Genomic DNA, 20,226 nt, shown 5'->3' with positions numbered 1-20,226 from the left:
TACAGGTCTTAAGCAATTGCTAGTGTGTTACTAAGTAGTCACTAGGGGGTTGCTAAGGCAGTTGCTATAGTGCTGTGGGTGGTTGCTTCAGTGTTGTTAAGTGGTTGCCAGGGTGTTTGGGGTAGTTGCTAGGGTGTTTTGCGAAGTTGTTGCTAGGATGCTCCCCCTCCCCTTCCGAGACAGCTCTCTGGCCGCTGCCACAATGCCAGGGACCTTACCATCCTTCATCTGCTCTGGGTGAACAGCAAACAACTGATAACATCTCTCAGAGATATGTGTCGGGTCCCCACTACAGTAGTAGCAATATTCACCAATGTTCACAGAACAAGTGGGATTCCAATCTGCCTGTAGCTTTATCTATATCTGTTGTGCCAAGGGATAGAAAGACTAAGGCCTTCTCAAGACGTACGGCAAACCTGTCTAATCTGTTGCCTATTAGATGTCAATCTGAGATTACTGTGGAGCCAAAAACATATACAGTTAAATTAGCACTTTTAAACATCCGCTCTCTTAAAAACAAGTAATTTTTAGTCAATGATCTCATAACCACAAATAACCTGTATTTTATGTTTCTAAATTAAACTTGGTTAGAAAACAGCTGCAGTTCAACAGTCCTCAATGAATCAGTCCCTCCAAACTTTATGAGTATCTGCAGAGCTATTAGTAGAGGTGGAGGAATAGCAGCTCTGTTTAAAGATGTCATTCATTGCAAGCAAGTACCAATTGGTGATTACTTGTCCTTTGAGTATTTATTTATTGTACTAAAAGGTGCTCCATGCATTCTATTTATAATTATTTATAGGCCCCCAAAATACTCTTCCACATTTACCACTTTTATCAGCAATTTCATCTGAATTTGACTGTTTTATTATTGCAGGGGATTTTAATATCCATATAGATATTCCTGAAAACAACTCGGCCAAAGAACTCAAAACTGTTTTAAACACTTTTGACTTGACACAGCATGTAATTGGACTCACACACACTTGGGCCACACTCTAGATCTGCTTATTAGTAAGGGTCTGAACATTTCATGCACTGTTATTAAGAATGTAGCACTGTCTGACCATTGCTGTATTTCTTTGATCTACTGATTTCTCCGCCTGCTGAAGTTAGATCTCTCCATCAAGAAGAGGTACATAAATGAAAACACTAGTGTGCAATTTCTGAAGGCTTTATCAATGACACCAAGTATATCTGCAGAATCTGTTGATGTTCTCCTTGATAACTTTAACTCTAAAGTTAAAAATGCTATTGATGACATTGCTCCTGTAAAGGCCAGGCAGATTACTGGCAGGCGTAAAACGCCTTGGAGAAACACAACAGCAGTGCAAAGCATAAAAAAGGAAATGCAAAAAATCAGAATGAATGTGGTGGAAAACAAAACTTGAAGACCATTACAATATCTATAGAGGCAGCCTTCATGCTTTTAATATGGAACTAGGAAGAAAAATCTGGAAGAAACACTGCAGCAGTTTAAAACATCAACCTGCTGTCTTGACACACTCCCCACATATTTTTGTTTCAAAAATGTGTTTAACTGTGTAGAAACTGATCTCTTAGACATAGTGAATACCTCACTCCTTTCAGGCAATTTTCCGAAGTCTCTGAAAACTGCAATTGTTAAGCCCTTTCTAAAAAAAAGAGCAATCTCTATAATGGCATATTAAACAACTACAGACCAATTTCAAATCTTCCTTTCATAGCCAAGAGCATTGAAAAGCTCATTTTCAATCCACTTAAATTCTTAAACTCAAATGGCTACTTGGACAATTACCAGTTTGGTTTTCGACAGCATCACAGCACAGAGACAGCACTGATAAAGATAATAAATGATATCCGGCTAAATACTGATGCAGGCAAAATATCAGTGCTAGTTTTATTGTATCTCAGTGATGCATTTGACACTGTCGACCACAAAATACTCCTAGACAGACTGGAAAACTGGGTAGGGGTCTCTGGGACAGCCCTCAGCTGGTTCAGGTCATACCTGTATGTAGATGGGATGGGTTACTTTGTGAACATAGGGAACTATGAATCTGAGTGGACATCCATGATATGTGGAGTCCCACAAGGCTTAATCCTTGCACCGCTCCTGTTCAACCTGTATATGCTCCCACTAGGCCAAATTATGAAAAAGAACAAAATTGTATACCAGTGCTATTCAGATTACACCCAGATCTACCTAGCCCTATCGCCAAGTGACTACTGCCCCATAGACTCCATGTGCCAGTGCCTTGATGAAATTAACAGTTGGATGTGCCGAAACGAACTTCCTCCATTTAAATACAGACAAAACAGAGGTCATTGTATTTGGCAACAAAGGCAAAATTCCCAAGGTGAACACATACCGTGACTCCAAAGGTCTATAAAAAAAAAAAATAATAAAATAAAAAAAAAATCAAGTAAGGAATGGTGTCATTTTGGAGTCAGGCCTTCATTTCAGTAGTCACATCAGCCTACTATCATCTCAAAAATATAGCCAGAATTAGATATTTTGTATCCAGTCAAGACTTAAAGAACACCCTACTTCATGCATTCATCACCAGTAGGGTGAACTGACTTCTCACTGACCTTCCCAAAAACCATTAGACACATGCAGCTCATTCAGAATGCTGCTGCCAGGATTCTCACCAGAACCAAAAAATCAGAGCATATTATTCCAGTCCTCAGGTCTTTACACTAGCTTCCAGTTACATTTAGAATTGATTTTTAAGTACTATTAATCGTTTATAATTCACTCAACAGCATAGGACCTAAATACATTGCAGATTTGCTTGTTGAATATAAACCTAACACACCTCTCAGATCATTAGGATCAAGTCAGTTAGAAATACCAAGGGTTCACTCAAAACAAGGTGAGACAGTGTTTAGCTATTATGCCGCGTGCAGCTGGAACCAGCTTCCAGAAGACGTTTGATATGTCCCAACAGTAGCCACATTTAAATCAAGACTGAAAACACATCTGTTTAGCTGTGCATTTTTTGACTGAGCACTGTGCTGCACTCAGTGATTGCTTTCATTCATTTTAATAATACTATTTTATTCTTTTATTTTTTAACAATGTAGTATTATTTTTTCTTTTTTATTCATTTTAATCATTTCAACTTTTTTTAGATTTATTTTATTACTTTTTATTTCATATTTCATGTTCTAAATTGGTTTTTAAATGTATTTTTATGCATCTTGTATTTTCTTTATGAAAAACACTTTAAATTGCCATTGGGTATGAAATGTGCTATATAAATAAACTTCCCTTGCCTTGTTAAGCTGTTGCTAGGGAGTTACTAGGTAATTGCTAGGGCATTACTAGGCAGTGACTTTGGCATTGTGGGTAGTTGCTATGGTGTTAAGCGATTGCTAGGGTATTTAGGTTGTTTGCTAGTGTGTTACTAGGTGGATGCTAGTGTGTTTTGAGTGGTCGCTAGGGCCTTGCTAGGAGGTTGCTAGGTTGTTCTGTTGCAACGGTGTTGCTAAGCAGCTACTAAGGTGTTTAGTTTTTGTTGCTAGGTTTGCTAGGGTGTTCTGAGTTGACACTAAGGCCTTGCTAGGTGGTTGGTTATGGTGTTCTGGGTGGCCGCTATGGTGTAGTTAAGCAGTTGCTAGGAGGTTCTGAGTGGTTGTTATGGTATTGCTATGGTGTTACTAGGTGGTTGCTAGGCTGTTAAAGGTGTTGCTATGGTAATACTAAATGGTTATTTACTAATGCCGAGCGAAGCCCCCACCCTCCATGTCTCTATGATATTCTGGTGTCAGACCCAGGGGCCTCTTTCATCCAAAACAATAATTATCATCATCAAGCAGTGACAAATGCAAGATTAGTGAGGATTAATTAACCTATAACACACATTTTCTCCGTATAAGCAAGAAGAAACTGGTCATAAGTCAATGAGTGTGTGAAATTGTTTTCCAGCTCTTTGGTTATTACATATATCAACAATATGTCCTGGAAAATATATCCCAGTGTTAACAGCAAGAGCGCAATATTTGTATTCTTATTTCTGTTTTCCTGCAAATGCCAGCTGACTGTGAGGCCTATAGGTGATGTGTCAAGACAGCCTAGTGTGTTAAAGACAGGACAGTTCTGACATGCCACTGAGAGAGTGACAGAGAGACACAGAGAGAGATAGAGATAGAGAGAGAGAGAGAGAGAGAGAGAGAGAGAGAGAGAGAGAGAGAGAGAGAGAGGCATTTGATCGATGTGGCAGATTGCAGCTAGGTGTCAGCGCTACAGTAAATGAGGCAAGGACAAGTGGCATTAATGCTGTCAATGATCTCCCGAGAGGAAAACAGATACCACGCTCACTGCCATTTTTAAATAGACATCAAGTGCATTAATGCCAAAAAAGCCCAGCTTCAAACAAAGTGTCTGAGTGATGGGCAAGCTGCAGTGGTGCTCGAGGCGCGCCACTAACATAATCCGAAAAGACACTGTCAGAGCGGAGAGAAACGGGCTCCGCAATTGCACGTACTGACAGAGAACAGAGATGAGGACAGAGATACTGGTGCCATATTAGTGCCAAGCATATTCTCACATCAGTCCGAATTCTAAAGAAATTGGATACCTTCCTTCTCTGGTCGCATCAAAGTGGCCTCTCCACCCCTCTTCATCTCTCTCTCTCCTCCCCTTTCTCTAATCGGCAACCAGTCTCCTTCTCCAACATGTCACTCTAGTCCCGCACTCTCTTTCCAGAGTGAGTTAGTGCCAGGGCCCGTTCGTGTCAGACCACAGGCCCGGGGACAAACTCAGTCAATATAAATTTGGACTTTTGAAGCCAAGTGATGATCATTTTCCCTTCCATCCTAGTGAGTTGAGATGATCCAAACTGTGAAGTGAGAAGAGATGTCGGTTTGCATCAGATCAGATGTCTGCAGCATGTTTGTGTGTGTGTGTGTGTGTGGGGGGGGGGGGGGGTTATTAGCAGACAGCTCTGTCAGCGTGAGTATGTGTTTTGAGGGGTAGACAGGGTTTTTGCACTCCAGCTGTGGCAGCTGCCCTGGGGATCGAAGTAGCGCTGCTAGAAACCTAACTTTATGCTCATTTTGAGTGTTTATTTGAGTGGAGATTCTTGTACACTTCACCTCGCTTGGATATAAGACTAGCACCAACCTGTCGTGCTTTCATCCTAAACACAGCAGCAGCGTGGATCTCTTTAGAGAGTTTCCTCTGCTGGTATTTAGGCCTCTCGACAGGAGTGAAAGAGAGATCACTACTGGTGGAGTAAACACGTTCATGGGTCAGTGACATGGAGCTCATTTTAGTTGTCTGGATCTATTACGTTATTCGAAAGTACATTAAAAATGCAGTTCATACAAACAATGATTTGAATACACCTCTTCTATCATGAATACATGTTTTCAACTACTGAATATTAAGATTGTAATAAAGAAAAAAAATGGCATATGTACTTTGGCATAGTCTTTAATAATTTCTAAAAGACAAGTAAATCAGTTTGTTTTAACGTCGAGCAACCCTGCGTCCACATGCGTGGACATTGTTATATGCAACGCATAATTTAAATGAATAAAAAATGATTGAATACTGTTCACAACACTCTAAACTGTCATTTAAGGGTTAAACTTCTGGCGCAGAGCCATGTGACACAACAACATGACGTCAGTTTCCTTGAAGTGCTCCTATGGATGCAGCACCAACAAAAGTGCCTCTGGTAAGAAATCTCTTTACATTTTTTTACCAACATAAATATAAAGGTTTAGATTCTTAAAAGATTTATTTATAATTGTCTCCATCTCAGACATCATTCATTTTCGTTGACCCTCATATCAGTGCCTGGAGCAGCGTCTGATGTGCTCAAACTCATATGACTTTCTTTCTTCTGTGGAACACAAACAAAGATATTTTGATGGAGATATGATGTGAATGTATCCATACAGTGCAAGTCAATAAGGTTAAAGGAGGAAGCGCAAGGAAGTGTAATCAAACTTGAAAGCATGATTGTGCAAAGGAGACTGCAGATGTCAAGATGTATTGTGAAAAAGAAGTTATTGGTCCGTTTACACCCAAAACCGGTCGTATCGCTTCAGAAGACATGGATTACACCACTTTGAGTCATATGGATTACCTTTACGCTGCCTTTATGTACTTTTTCAAGATTGGAGATGTTGTTCCCCATTGACTTGCATTGCATGGATATATTCACATCATATCTCCATCAAAATATCATACGAGTTGGCATAAGGGTGAGTAATTGATGAGAAAATTATCATTTTTGGGTGAACTATTCCTTTAAAGGATTATTCACCAAAAAATTAAAGTTCTGCTATGATTTACTCTCCCTCATGTTGTTCCAACCCTAAAAGACTTTCTTTTCTGTGGAACACAAAATGGGATATTTTAAAGAATGTACCGGTCGCTCTTTTCAATTACAAATGAACGGGGACTGGGGCTTTCAAACTTCAACAAGGGCGCAAAAGCACCATCACTATCATATAACAATCACAAGTGGTCCATATGACATGTGCACTATTTTCCAAGTTTTCCAAGAAGTCACATGTTAGCTTTGGGAGAGAAACCAAAATGTAAGTCGTTATTCACTTAGAATCTTGACATTTTCACTAGCTCTCCTTGGTGTGTTCATAGGAGTTCAAGAGAAAAGTATCAATAGCTGGGTTTCCATCCAACTATTTTTATGCATATTTTGAAATTGCATTAAGAAATCCTGAATGTAAATGCTTGATATGCGAATAAACTCAAAATTTGCTTAAAATGTAATGCACTGGGAGGAGATGGATTTTCTAGAGTTTCTTATTAGTTAAAATGCGCATTAATGTGATGTAAACAGTGTATTCACAAAATTATGACGTGTTTTGACCATTCATTCATGTGTTAATGATGTGACTGGCCAAACGAAAGATCAGAACTTAGCACACAATTCTTCAAATATAATCCTTGACATTCAGAAATGTTTAACCCACAGCTGGTCTTTAAAGTGGGTCCTCACAATCCGCCAGAACATGTTTGAGAAAGGGTGCCCCCAGGTATGTGGAGGCTGGCGGCGTGTGGGCATGGAAGCCATTTCAGTCCTCATTATATCAGATATTACACCTTTTTTGCGGCATCACCTGGCAACATTTAATAAAACGAGGTACAAATGCTTCAGTCCTCCCAGAAGCAAGGAGGTCGTTCATCTGCTCCATCAAGACAAGGTGGCTCCCTCAAGACAATGTGCATGAAGTAGTGGTTGGAAATGTGCAACAATTTGTATTTTCTTCAGATGAATTTTTAGATATGCACTTAAAAAATTAATGAATCATTAAGAACATTTTTGTGAACCGTATCAACTGATTCATTGAAAAGATCTGATTCAAAAGAGTGATTTGTTGTGAAAATTGTTGTCATATGTCATGACTTTCAGTAAATACTGATTTGAAGATTTTCAATGAGTAAATGATTACAGAATCTTCATATTTGGATGAACTAGCCTTTTAAAGAAGCAGTCTGCAAATGGCACAGGCATGTGAGATGTACATTCCCTCTGCTGGTTGACTTCTTTAAACAAAGCTTTTTGTTGGGAGGGAGTGCAATCTGCAGAGAGAAAGACAGACACACATGGGCCAGCCTGGGACGGAGGAGTGTGTTTAGCGTAAACTGGCAACTAGGGTGATGCGTGATATAGTGCAGCACACTGCAAATTTTGCACAGAGCAGCCAGCTTCCACAGCTGGACACTTGGCTTATTACATGAGAAAACGAGAAGCGTGAGACAAAGGCAGGAGAAAAGTAAAAATGCAGAAACAGCAATTTCTTACAAAACCTGTTAGTGGAAAACAGAGAAGCTCGTCTGTGCCTGTGGGATTGGCTGATGATCTGTTAGCTAATATATATAAAAAAAGACAGTACCAGTACCTGGCCTTCTCTTTATTCCAGACACACACACACACACGCAGCCATTAAAGTGACAGATTAAAAGTTTTCTGAAAGCTAATGTTTCCATGGTGCATAATCTGGCAGGAGAAAGGTTGAAAGCATTGTTCCCGTCCTGTCATACCTGGTTGTTTTCAAAGAAGAGGAGGTTGTCTTCCTGTGAGATCATGGGGGGAAGACAGAACCGGCACATTCACAGCTTATTACAAACAACAATAGCCCTCCACAGCTTCTCTGTGACCTGGCATCACAGTCGGTGATGTCCTGGAAATATGCTGTCTTTGCTTTTCTTCCTCTGGCAAAACTCCAGTGAAGTCATAATAGCCAACATTTATCAACAATTTATTTTATGCATAAAACAAAATTTTTCAACATATGGTTTTACATTGTGTACAGACTTGATTTGCTATTATTCCTAGGGATCAAAATGAATTTAATGATTCTGGTTATGATTACGATTTCTCTTAATGATTCTTAACAACTTGTGTTTCAGTAAGCGAGTCAGATTAATTCAGTAACCGCTCTGATTGTTTCAAAAATGTTTCAGATTTATTCAAAAGAACTGGCTCATTTTTTTTTCTGGAATCAGACAACACTTGTAGAGGCGCCTTTTTTTAGTACGGTGTACCGCCCACATCTGTGGAAGAATGCTTGTTTGAGAGCCATTAACAGAACCAAATGTTTACGGTTCTGGTCATTTTTTTTTTTTTACATTGAACTGTTTCTAAATAAGAACCGCTTCTCGGTTCCCAAACATAAGTACTGGGAACTACAACTATTTCTAGTGTTTTTTTGTTTTGTTTTTAGCTTATAATGCTTAGATTCATTCCGTAAAATTGCTAGTTTAAAGAAATCCAAGTTATGCTCAATCATCCAAACCAGTCAAATGAAAATTCGTACATATTTCATGAGTTGGCTATTTCATATGATTTCGTACGATTTCATCACGTGCAAATTCCCGGATATCTAATGCGGAAGTAAGCATGAGTTTCGCGCACGAGGCATTAAGGACATGCTTATTAATGTTATGCCCTTACCCAAACCCCTTATCTAAACCTAACCGACCAGTAGAGTGTGCAAACATTATAGGAAGCTGTTGTGTGTGATAGAAGCAAGTCATTGTCACGTATTCCAGAGGCATCATTGGCTGTAGTAAAATCGTACGAATTCATATGAGTGCAGTCGCACGATATCATACGCATTAGCCAAATTTAGTAAAGTCGTACGAATCCTTACGATTTCCCTGTGAGAGTGTGTAGCAATCATCAGCATTTGTGGCATATTGTTGATTACCACAAAAATTATTTCGACTCATAAAAAGCTACAATATAAGTTATAGTGAGTCACTTACAATGGAAGTGAATGGGGCCAATTTTTTGAGGGTTTGAAGGCAGAAATGTGAAGCTTATAATCTGATAAAATCACTTACATTAATTCTTCTGTTAAAACTTGTGTATTATTTGAGCTGTAAAGTTGTTTAAATTACCGTTTAAGGGTTTAGTGATATGTCATCATGGTAACAAAGTTCTAATGTTAAATATAACTTTACACAGAAAAGGTTAGTTAGCGATTTTATCACATTAAAAACATGTTAACATGCATATTTTTTTTAATGTCTTGTGACTTTACTTTTGAAACAGTGAGTATTTTAATGTTTACGGATTGGCCCCGTTCACTTCCATTTTAAATGCCTCACTGTAACCGAGAATTTTGCTTTTTAAAGAAAAGGAGGGACAATTTAAAATATAGTTTTTGTGGTAATTAACATTATGCCACAAAAGCTGCTGATTGAGCTTAACTTGTATTGAACCCAGAATATTCCTTTAAACACCTTTAGTGTGTAATTTCTAGTGTCACCAAATACAGTGCAAAAATAATGCATGATTTCAAACAGGTTTCCTGAACACTCACTCCCATCTGCTATTGGTTGTTCCAAACATATAGTGCTGCCCTAAATGTTGACTGACAATGGTGGTTGAGCCATTGGTGCTATGCCAGGATGGTCGGCATGCTCAAACAAACAGAGCAATGATTAAAATGCTTCACAGTGTTTACACTTTTCAAGGAAATGTTGTGCTGGCCGATATTACATTGGTTTTGGAATTTTTAACAACCCCTGTTGGTGTGAATTATGCAAAATTAAAGCTTTTTGGAAATCAATGGCATTTAAGAAATGTCCTATATGTAGTCAGCCCTGATTCATCTATTCTGTGAACAAAAGTGTCCAATAACATGGGGGTTACCGAGATATAGTAGTCGGATGGCAGGGTTAGGAGGGTTACGTTAATGTATTACCACTACACATTACAGAACACATGCTGTAAAATGTAATTTGTAACATATTTCAATAGATTACTCAAATTATGTAATGTAATATAAATACTTTGGATTACTTCTTCAGCACTGGTAGATAAAAATCTGCCAGTACAGGAAGATAAATTACACGTTAAAAATACATTCTCTGAAAAACCTAAATATCTTATGCAGTGTTGCTTCTAAAGAAATCTGATCTTGTTTTAAGGATTTTTAGATATTTTTAAAGAAAAACAATACAAAAATTCTCATCAAGAATAAGATGCTTGCCCTAATATCAAAGAGCTTGCTATTTCTGCTGCTCCAAACTTACTTCAAATGTACTTCTCCGTCTGCTCATATTAATGTAACACATCATAAGTACTGTAAGTGTTTTACAATAAAATGCAAAGTAATCTCTTCAGTAATCAAAATACTTTTTGAATGTAACTGTATTCTGATTACCAATGATTTAAATTGTAACTGTAGTTGAATACAGTTACTCATATTTTTTATTTTAAATATGTAATCCCGTTACATGTTTTCCGTTACTCCCAAACACTGGTGGCTGGTCATGTGATCTTCAATGAGGTGAGCTTTTTCAAGCCACTGATATGACTGGAATCTTTATCTCATGTGAGCGTAAATCACTTTACACATTTATTTAAGTAACTAAATAACTTTTTTAATGAGGAAAAGATTACTGAGTGCCTTTAAAAGGACTTGGGACTAGTTATAGAACTTAAAGAATGTCCTCAGCTGAATCTGTTGAACTCTTTTAAGCAAGAGGAAAACAACTTAATGATCTGCTGAATGTGAAGTGTTCTGCATACAATCAGCTTCCCTTTCAAGAGCCATCAATATGTCAAGGAAAGACATATCTGAAGGATGTAGCTCTTAACATCAAGGCTATCTATTCTCTGCTCCCTCTTTCTTGCTGTCTTTCTCAGTTTATTTTCCTGCTCTCTCCCAGCATCCCATGCTCTCATCAGCTCTGCAATCAATCAGGTTAATAATGTTGTGGGGGAAAAAAATCAATTAACAATGCAATTAAACTTTCCTTATTATCTCAAAAGGCTGAAATGATACCTAAAGGGAAGACAGACTTTGGTGAGGGTATGAGAGTGAGATTTATAGCTGTGAGCATCCATGGCCATGAGCTTGTGCTACTATACGCACCTCAATATATCTGCCTGTGTACTTTTATCAGTCTGCACCAAGTCCTCATTATCTGGCCTGCAACATGAATTATCACTGACCTACAACAACACAAAACAAGCTCAGGGCTCTCCTAGGTTTGAGCGAAATGTAAATAGCATCTGAATTGTTTATCTTTTAAAGACCCCATGAAATGGTGTCACAAGTGCAGTTTTCTTCCCTGTGTCAACATATCTTCTATTGAAACAGGAAACTGAGGTGGAGAACTCCTCCATTTTTTACATAGCCAATAGCTTTTGTTTACATCAAAGTGCTGAACCATGACTTGTTACTTGTTAAGACACCAGAATACATGTGAAAACAATATTAGGTATAAGTATGGGTTTATATATATATATATATATACATATATATATATATATATATATATATATATATACATATAAATATCTTTTTTTTCTTTTTTTTTTCTTTTTTTTTTTTTTTTACAGCAGATAGAGCAACGCTGCCAACCCCTACCCCCCCCCCCCCCAAAAAAAAGAAGCTATTGCTCGCCTGCAAGAAATCGGTTTTAATGACATCCTGAAGGCAAATCTCTGCATGATACTGCATTCACTTAGAGGTCAAAGACCAGACAATAAATATGAGCAACCAGCAGAGATGAACATTCACATGCGCTGTCAAAGAGCAGCTGCGTTCCCCTGCCTCTGCTCGGAGCGAGTGAAGATTACATTCAGAGTAAAGAAAGAAGAGAATGTTGGAGGATATTAAATTAGTACTCTGGATAATGTCACTTATTCAATCAAAAGGGAGGCTGAAGTTGTGATGGTTTACTGGGCTGCAGTTCAAAATGGAGCCATATGCAGCTCAAGTGGAACGGCTTTAAGCCCAAAGCCTGTGATGAACCACAAACTACTGACCACTCCCGGCACAGATGTGCGGCACTGAAAAGATGAGGCTGTTTTTCATCAGCGGGATTCTGTGAGCACTGCAAGAAAAGCTGGAGACAGTGCATCAATCAGGTCTTGAACTCTGGATAGATGTGGAGAGGACAAACACGAGAATCATTCACAGAGACGTCTCACTAAAGTTTAGGTCAAAAATGAGACGCATCAAAAGTTAAGAGAGGGCTCAATCCCTTCGAGGGAAAATGTGTTTGCTTGCAAATGTAACAAAATGTGACTGAGCTTTGAAATAGCATAAACAGTTCTGCAGTCCTTTACTCTAAATAATAATAATAATAATAATAATAATAATAATAATAAAAAAAAAAAACAAGCAACCTTGCTCTGTTGCTCTGCTAAAATGTGAGAGTTTATTCACAAAGTAAAAGAATAAAGATCCATCTATTTTCCTTCCCTTTAGTGTATCTTTGAGAATGTCAGTCAAGTGTCAAGTGTCAAGTGTCAAGAGCAGAGGGAAGGTACATTCATATCTTACAGAGTTAAACTGACATTTGTTCTCTTCCAATAAAAAAAAATATTTAGTCCATTAAACATAAATACCTGTCATTATGATGCATGCACTGGATGCAAGCCTCGCCATTCCCGACTGATGTTTATTACGGCCAAACAACTGCAGCGCCTGCATGTTCTCAACTTTAGCGTATTGATTAAACTTTTAAATGGTTTGCCATATAACACAGGGTCATCAGGAAGATTAATTTGTGTCAGTGTTCATCTGTAATTCATTAGCCATTTATACCCCACATCCACATGGACTATCAAGAAAATGCTGGCCATTTTTTCACTCAAGCGCAGGCTTGGGAATGGGAACTGAAAATTGCACCACATACAAATAAAACCGGTGGCTTTGAGAAAGAGAAAGCAGCTAAAAATGCTACCAAGGCCAGAAAAGCATAATTGAACCAGTATTCCTAATGAAACTAATGCTTCCTCCATGACAGTGGCTTGTAAGGACACATTATTAGTATACTAATTTTAGTACAGGAATATTGCTAATTTTTCCTCCAATTAGTTGAGCCATTACAACATTTCCTATGCTTTATCATAATTATATATATATATATATATATATATATATATATATATATATATATATATATATATATTAATTATTATTATTATTATTATTATTATTATTTGTAATCTCTTTTTAGCTCATTACCTTGTGACAGTGCCATTTTTTGCATGCTTAATACTAGGGCTGTCGATTTAACATAATACACCCTGAAGGCATTTTTGAGGAATCCATGCTTAAATGGCATACCCAAAAGTAAAAGCAAAAATAAATAAATAAATAAATAAATAAATAAAATAAAAAAATATAGCAAAGAAGGTCAACTGCATGGTATCAGTGTATAGAAAACCTTTCAAAATGTTAAGAAAATCAATTAGGATCAAGCTTAGAGACTAATGCTACAACACTGCTGGCAAATCACACAAAATATTAGCGCTAAAATAAACTTTTTATAATTATTCATTTGTATTGTTATTAATTATTATTAAAATTGACATAATACCTTTTAGACAATAAGTATGGAAGGTCATCAAATTAACTTTGATGTTGTTCTCCAACATGTCAACTATACCAGAAAAAATAAAAAATAAAAAAAATAAACAAAATATTGATAGGACAAAGGAATCCAAAGATTTAGCATATGGAACCATGGAGGCTGTTGTGTCTTTTTATTTATAAGTGTCCAAAAACCTCTCCAAACAATAATTAATGTGATTTATAGAACATTAAAACAGAAAAACTGAAAACTATGAATGCAAACATCTGAAAAAAAATAAAAAAATAATATCAACTAAGTCCCTAATGATAAAATTCAGCTCACTTTGGCACCTTATTCCATCATGACAAAAAAAAGTGTGTCGAGCACCCTCTTGTGCGCAGTCTGTGTATGTGCACTCTGGATCTTCTCGCACATATTGGACACGTGGCTTCTTCCAAATATGGAATATAACACTCTCTAGAGATCCAATGTGAATGATCTGACACATCTGTGATGCGAAGGATCCTGTTTCAGGGAATGGATCCCAGAGAAACCATCACTTTAGAGACGCCATTAGCAATAACCACCATAGCTGTCATGACGACACTCTATGAGGAATATTTAAGGATTTACACATTGTATTTCGTCAAGTGTGGGCTTGTTTGATTCAGGATCGCCTGCTGTAAGTTGTGATATGCCATTTTCTACATCATGTTTTTTTTTTTTTTTTTTTTTTTTCATGAATTAATAAACCAAAATGTGACAGAAATGCTGTTTATCTTTTATTATACATGGATTTCACAAGCCAGTGGTGAATTCTCAGGGCCAGCAAAGCCTTCTCTGCTGGCCTAACATGCCAAATAAATAAATATTTATCATCCTTTCATTCTCAATCACCTTTTTGCCATGTATTTTTAATCGCTTTCCACTCTTAATTAATCTACAAACAAATAGAAAAAACTAAAAATTTAATCCAGTCAGAAATTACTCCTTGATGCTTACAAGCAAAGTGTGACAACTGTTTCACAAATCACATGCCCGAAGCAGCGCGTGAGTCTGAGCTCCACCCCGTCAGGCCTTCAGAATTTCTACAGAATCCCTCAACAGTGCAAATGAATGAGCAACTAAAGTCAGATTGTCAGATTCATCAGCCAATCAGATTGATTTATTTGTTCTTGGTGGGTGTGATCTTTACGACATGTCCCGGTCGAGGCCTTCAAGCTGGCCTTGAGTGACGCAATCACGCTTTAAGTGATGTAATTTGAAAGTGAAGAGAATCGAGATCTTGCTAACATTCGACTGTCATTACTGCCGCTATCGCCGTTGAGAAAGAGATCCTTTTTGGATTTAAAAACACGAGATGTTCTGCATGACTGTGTGATTGCTTAATTTATTAAACAGGAAAGGAGGACTGATTTTCACTTCAAAATGGTAAGTGCTTTTTGCATTGTTATAGAAATATCAAGAGTTTTCTAAGTGTAAATTAGGCTGCTTGAACATTCAGTGTCAGATCAAGTTTTGAAAAGTAGTGCTGCATTCCATTCAACTTGGAAAGTCAGATTTTACAACTTCCTACTAGGAAAAGTGCAATGGAATGCATATTGAAGTCAGAATTACAACTTGTAGGCTCGTGCAGAGATTCTCAACTCGATTTCGCTGAGATGCAGGGGCATGATGTCACACAAACATGTCGACACTCAAGGAGATATACAAAGTAAGTGATAAACATTCACTTTATTAAGTAATATCGATAAATGAGTTCGTTTCCACATTACATGATATTAAAGCTTGTTTAACAAATGCCTGCAGAAACATGTGTATAAAACATTATAATCTCTTTTGATAATTGTACACCCGAAGCACAAATGCTAGCGCTGCAGCATTGTTTATCAGTTGGGTTGCTAGGAGATATCTCTAATGAGAGTCAAACCCCTGCTAAGCTAACGGGAGCATTGCAGTTCCGAATATTGGGGAATGGAATGCATTTATGGTCGGAGATATCAAGTAGAAATATCTCACATCCAGCTTGAATGGAACGCAGCATAACCGTGTACCCTGATGAAATCAAATTTATTGCAAGCAACATTTAAATCGCAAATATTATTAGATAGATTTTTCCAGGTATTATAGACCTCCTTGGTAGATTCATATGAAAAATTATGATTTTGAATGTCTGTTCGGGAGATGTTCATTTCACAAAATAGTCATGCTGCAGTTAAAATTAGTCTTTAAGTGTCGTTTCAAGTTCTGGCTTTTGTGCGTGGATGTATTTTTAAAATGTCAATTGGTATTAATAGTTAGCTGCGACATAATATATGATGCCCAAAGACATAGGGTGTCTTATTCAATATGATACTGTGTTTTCTTAATGGCAAGAATCACACTGAAGGCCTAGACTTAAAATGCATGGCCCGCCACTGTTACAAGCTAATACCCAGTGTGGTTTGGTCTCTGAGTGAAACAAATTTTCTCTTTGTATTCTACTAATCAAGACCTTTCCAAAGATGAGTAACACATTGCTGTGTGATCTTTTTGATATTTTTACTGGTTCTAAATATTATTGTTTCGATCACAAATTTGCATATTATTTAAACAGTTCTAATTTATCAGTAAATTTAAAAGCAGTATTTTCAAATTGGTCAGATCAGCTACATTTTATATTTAAAGATAAGAGTATAAGCTAGTGCAGATCAAGAAAGTGCTTGTTGAGTAATACCATAATATTTTTGTTTGTGGTTAGCTCCCCCACTCTGCCCGGTTCTGGGCCACTCCGGGTTTAAGAGGTTAACATGACAATGTAGTGCAATTTATTATATGAAAAATAATAAGTTAAAAAATGAACGCAATTAATCATGCTCCCTGACTTAAAATAAATTCTGTAATATGAAATTGTCATTGGAGCTACTCAACCTTGAAATACCGCCTTTGTGTTTTGGCCGAGGCAGTAGGGGGCAGTCAGCACAGCATCATCAAATCAACAAGAGCAGCAAGATGGAGGTCTGGAGCTTGTTTAGGGTGCAAGATGCTGAAAACCAGTGAGACACGATGAAACCAAAGTCTATCGCAAAAAGAACACATTCTTTTTTTTCTTTTTTTTTTTACTAATTTCCTGAAATATAGCTATTTAAATGAATAGCTTGCCCAAAAATAACAATTCTCTAATCATTTACTCACACTTATGTCGTCTCAAACTCGTATGATATTCTTTCTTCCGTAGAACACAACAAAGATATTTTAATGGAGATATGATGTCTGTTTGTTCATACAATGCAAGTGAATGGTGGTTAGGCCTTTGAAGCTCCAAAAAGGACATAAAAGGAAACATAAAGGTAATCCATAAGACTCCAGTGGTTTAATTCATGTCTTCTGAAGTGATCTAATTGATTTTGGGTGAGAACAGTTCAAAATATAACTCCTTTTTCACTGCACAAATTGCCATTGCAGTCTTTAGGCCTAATCATGATTCAAGCTTGATTACACTTCCTAGTACTTGAAGCATAAACAGAGTGCTAGATGGTGCTAAAAAGTGTAATCATGATCACCATGGAGACTCCTTATGTCAAGATTTATAGTGAAAATTGAGTTTGAGAAGACATAAATTAAACCACTGTATTCTTATGGATTACTTTTATGCTGACATTATGTCTATTTTGGAGCTTGAAATTTGGTCACCATTCACTTGCATCGTATGGACAAAAACACCTCATATCTTCATCAAAATATCTTTGTCAGAAGAAAGAAATTCATACAAGTTTGAGACGACATAATGGTGAACTATTTTGGGTGAACTATTCCTTTAAACCAGTCCAACCTAAAGCAACAGAGGTAAATATAATATCCAAGCATGGATGGGGTCTGGCCATGAGAAAGGGAGAGATTTACTCTAGCTAGAGGGCCTGTCAGGAGAAGGTTTCTAGTTCATGCCTCAAAAGCGCTGATCAATACCATCTTGATTTGCCACATAATTATTTTTTTCTTTTCGGACCAAGCAAAAACATAATCTTGATATTTGTTGAACGACCCATAGTGGTGGAATCCCTTCATTTATCATGAACTGCAGCCATTGATTGCTTTCTTTTTCATCAATTAATATTTTGGTGCAAAATAACCATTATTCATTATTCATTATGCAGTTTTAAGCAGTATCCATTCAATGGCATTTACCTCCATTGTTTCACTTCTAAGAGGATGCTGCACCTCAACAGAACAAGGCCCTCATGAGATTACAACAATCAAATATTATGAATTGAAAGCAGCTGCATTCATTAATGAAGTCCTCAAACTGCTCACCTGAAAAGGGCCTATCATTCTTTATTCTCCAACTTATGAAGTTGAAGAGGAAATTGAATTCTGGAGGACATGCATTTTGACTGAAGAGATTATAGTAGCAGCCTAATTCAAGCCCGGTGAAATTAATTTCAATGACATTTATTCTACATAGAGCAAGTGTGTGCTGGGTGCGCACTGGCTCTGGGCTCTGGAGATAAGGCGAAAGTCATTTGAGGTTGGGTGCTCCAGCAGTTTACAAAGCCTTAATCTCCTTGGAACAACTTGTGGTCTATCATATAGAGACATACACATTGGCTAACAACGATTCTGTGCATGAATTTCCCCTGCTGTTTGTGTCAGCACAAGTGATGGAGCTGGCGGTTCAACTGTAAAAGATGGATTCATACAAATACATGTCGGCATAATGCTGCTGATCATATAAAACTGTGAAAGGGTCTCGCTAGAAGCAGTCAGAACATAAAGATGCCATGCACACTAATTAACAATAGCACTGTCTTGAAATGACCTGATTAGTCATTATGATGTAATAGCCATTTATGTCAAGGACTTTAAGCATGATTTGATAAGAATAAAGAATGAACATTTTCTGAGGCGGACTGACTGTGGTCATCATTAGTAGCCACTTTCTAATTACACAGAAAAGCAGATAAGTCATTCAGAACCTTAACAGAATGTGAAAAGTTGGCTGATTTTAGTAATGGTCCCATTAAAATGACTGATGGGAAAGTTGCTCTTTTCAAATTGAATCGTAGTGACATGATTCAATAACAATGCACTGTTGAATTTAACATCAGAGAATGACCTCTACCCTTTTTATCTCTTTGACATTGGAGGTCAGGCATAGTTAACGAGGGTCTAAATCAGTGTGCATTGAATATTAATTATCCACCCAAAACACAAAAAGTGAGGGAAAAGGTATAAGAAAGTCTACAAAGTGTTTACCACTACAAACCACATCAGACATTGTGTGGGGGTTATTTGAAAAAAAAAAAATTCAATTAAAATTAAATTAAACATGAAAATGAAAAAAAAAAAAACTCTCTTATGAAGTTGTTTTTATCCTCCTGAGACCCGCATCCACATGCGTGGACATAAAGTTTTTGCTTTGCTATAGGGTAAGCATAATTTAATTTCATTTAAACCAACTAATCTTAGTTCAGGAGACTCTAGGCTGTCAGTAAAGGGTTAAACTTTATACGCACAGAGTCATGTGACAAAACAACATGGCTTTGATCTCAGCTGAGTTTGTCTTTGGCAACAAAACTACATCTGGTAAGAAACCTCATTACGTTTTTACATGAGGTTAGGATGAAAATAAGGTGCATATCAAAATGTTCTGAGAACAGTGCAGACAGACAGCACACTGGAGGTTAAGTAATTCCCTAATTAGGGAGCAAGGGAGCATCCTATAGCTTTCCTATGCAGCCAAGTGCATTTACTCCTAACATCCGGTCAGAAGTTCAGTTTCAGGCTGCAGATGATGTTTGGACCACTCAACATGTTTGTAAGACATGGGACAATGGTAATCAGTACATAGATTCAAAATTTATAATGTATAATTTTATTTTAACATGGTTGGCAGTGATTGGATGAGGCTGACCATTAGAAATAATTATGCTAATTTCTGATGTAACATCTGTAATGTCTCAAAAACATGAATAACCAAAACTCCTGGAAACATAATAAACAATTTAAAAAAAAAAAAAAAAAAAAAAAAAATCTGACTTTCTATAACTTGGTATTATAAAAAAAAAAAAAAAAAAAGAAAATAATAAAAAAAAATAGTCCCACTGCCCACATATGTGGACATCAATCTTTCTGAAAACTATTTGGTCTATTTATTTATTTATTTATTTATTTTGCATGTTTCTTAGGGACTACTAGTTACAAACACTATATATGTATAGACCTGGATGCAACGGTAAACTGCCAGCAGGAGGTCAAGCCTCCGGAAGTGTTCGAGCGGCCATATTGGTGTGCCCCAGCTGCCATATAGCCTCAATGACTGACAGCCGTTTCACTGTCTCCGATCTCTGGACACAACAGTCACATTACCCCCTCTAGTGACAATCATGATTAAGGTTTAATTTGCTTGTTATGGATTATATTTGATATGAGGAAGAAGATATAAACCAATCGCGATG

The 20,226-nt window shown here is 37.1% G+C and overlaps 1 pseudogene; it reads right to left on the bottom strand.

Moving 5' to 3' along the window:
• The window catches only part of LOC127412108 (leucine-rich melanocyte differentiation-associated protein-like), a 508,385-nt pseudogene that overhangs the window by 12,584 nt on the left and 475,575 nt on the right, over positions 1 to 20,226 (bottom strand).

This window comes from Myxocyprinus asiaticus, chromosome 21, assembly GCF_019703515.2.
Source record: "Myxocyprinus asiaticus isolate MX2 ecotype Aquarium Trade chromosome 21, UBuf_Myxa_2, whole genome shotgun sequence".
In the NCBI taxonomy this organism is placed as follows: Eukaryota; Metazoa; Chordata; class Actinopteri; order Cypriniformes; family Catostomidae; genus Myxocyprinus; species Myxocyprinus asiaticus.
Note: the sequence above shows the minus strand (reverse complement) of the source record. Positions and strands in the feature narration are given on the sequence as shown.